We start from the raw sequence: 2500 nt of genomic DNA on the forward strand, positions 1-2500 counted from the left end.
AAGACTGTAGGGAGAGATGGCATTCGAGGCCGGCTGGGCTACACACTGGAACTCTCCACTCAGTACGTGTGTGAAGGGGTACATTTCCTCAGAACGAGGTGTACCAGGAATTTCTGAGTCCAATTGTATCATAACAGACAACCTTCGGCGAGTAGAGTACAACTAACACGGCTAAGGGCCTTTGCAGGTATCCTTCGGACCCTTGTTGCCCTTGCTTTATTTCTCTCTAATTTACATCCCTTCCTGCTATCTATTTTCTATCGTGCTGTCTGAGCTCTTAACTTTTACTTCATTGTTTAACTCAAATGGTCACTGAAGGACCTGACATGCCCCAGCCTCGGGCTATACAGAATAGTCAAATTTCATAAATCCAATTCCATCCAAAACAGAGATAGCTCGCGAGTGATATATATTACATTAGACATTAACTTAGACCAGCAGACTATACATTGTGGCCTAGGAGGTAATGCCGAAATACTTGTAGTTTTTGTCCCCTTTTGCATTACTGGAGAAAGAAGTGAGAGAGAGAGAGAGAGAGAGAGAGAGAGAGAGAGAGAGAGAGAATTATTGCACCCATGTACAGAATAATGACACTTTTTTTGTGGTTCTGCTAACATATGGTGGATTATTTTGCCAGCAGGGAGAAATAATAGTAAAAAAATAAATTAATCTGGAGCGGATAGGCTTATAAGTATATATCTGATAACCAAAATAAAAAGCTAGAGATGTAAAATATCCCATTTCCTTCAAAAGTGATTAAAGATTAAAATTATTTTCCAATTATTATATATTGTGTAAATATGATTAAATGGTTCACATGAAATTCTATGAATAAACTTGTTATATACATATTACTTAAACAAGCAAATCCTTTTATTTTGCATTCGAGAATCCCTCCTACTCAGTATTTCCAGAGATGTAGGTCAACTTCGTTATAATATTAAAATGTGAATAAGCATAAAGCATCAATGATGCTCTTCTGTTAACGTAAGAGAATTACTTTGAAAAAGCCTTTACTTAAAATGAACCGTCAGAAACATAAACTAATTATTTCACTGTGAATTTCACAGTGAATATCAGTGTGAAGGGAGTCACTGTCATGTTGTGCGAGATGTGTCGGGAGATTGAAGGGACACGATTTCCATGTAGGCTACATATTTCTGAGAAATAACGGGAAAAAGGATTCCTTTGAGAGAAAATATAGAAGAGATAAAAAAATTGCTTTAAGGAAAAATGGCAAAAAGATGATTTTGAGAGAAAATCTAAAAGAAAAAATGCTTTAGTGAGAAAACGGGAAAAAGATGCTATTGCGAGAAAATAGAGAAGAAAAAATGCTTTAGTGAGAGAACGGGAAAAAGATGTTTTTGAGAGAAAATAGAGAAGAAAAAATGCTTTAGTGAGAAAAAGGGGAAAAAATGTGCTTTTGAGAGAAAACGGTGACGAAGAAAGGCTTGTTGAGAGAAAATAGATTTAAAAAATGGTTTAGAGAGAAAACAGAGAAGAAAATATGCTTTAGGGAAAAAACTTATAATTATGCTTTTGGGAAATATATAGAATAAAAATACGCTTTTGAGAGAAAACTGGAAAAGGGTGCTTTCGAAAGAAAATAGAGAAGAAAAAATGCTTTAGTGAGAAAACGGGAAAAGGGTGCTTTTGAGAGAATATATAGAAGAAAAAAATGCTTTAGTTAGAAAACAGGAAAAGGGTGCTTTTGAGAGAAAATAGAGAAGAAAAAATGCTTTAGTGAGAAAACTGGAAAAGGGTACTTTTGAGGTAATATAGAGAAGTAAAAAATGCTTTAAAGAGAAAACTGGAAAAGGGTACTTTTGAGGCAATATAGAGAAGTATAAAATGCTTTAGTGAGAAAACGGGAAAAGGGGGGCTTTTGAGAGAATATATAGAAAAAAAATGCTTTTGAGAGAAAACAGTGATGAAACTATGCTCTTTGAGAGAAAACAGAATAAAATATGCTATAGAGAGAAAACAGAAAAGAAAAAATGCTTTAGGGAAAAAACTGAAAAGGATGCTTTTGAGAGACAATAGAGATGAAAGTGCTTTTGAGGGAAAACAGAAAAAATATTAGAGAGAAAATGCTTTTTGAGAAGAAATTTTTCTTTCTAGAAAAAACAGAGAATAAACAATTGCTTTTGAGAGAAAATATGGAAGAAAAATACGCTTTAGTGAAAAAAAAAAAAAACTTAAAAAGATGCTTCTCAGAGAAAACGGAATAAAATGCTCTTGAGACAGCGCATATACCTAGGTAACAATATGATAATCTTGATGAGCAATGAAAGAACTATTTGTTTTTAGTATCCTTCTTAATGATAACAGCTAATTGAGAAAAAAAACCCTCATAAGACCAAAAACAGATCGTTTAAGGAAGCCATTTTGCTTGCTGTTTGGTCATGATAAATGCATTAGGTACGCTTGATCGAATTTCAAGAGAAAGGGTACGTTAAAAAAAGTGAGCGGTAGCCTTCTTGGCATCTTTTTTCCTTTT

General features: G+C 34.0%; 1 protein-coding gene across 1 annotated transcript in view; it reads left to right on the forward strand.

Annotated features, from left to right (window-relative positions):
• The window catches only part of LOC137654528 (zwei Ig domain protein zig-8-like), a 57189-nt gene that overhangs the window by 44643 nt on the left and 10046 nt on the right, over nucleotides 1-2500 (forward strand). The window lies entirely within an intron of this gene.

This window comes from Palaemon carinicauda, chromosome 15, assembly GCF_036898095.1.
Source record: "Palaemon carinicauda isolate YSFRI2023 chromosome 15, ASM3689809v2, whole genome shotgun sequence".
NCBI lineage: Eukaryota > Metazoa > Arthropoda > Malacostraca > Decapoda > Palaemonidae > Palaemon > Palaemon carinicauda.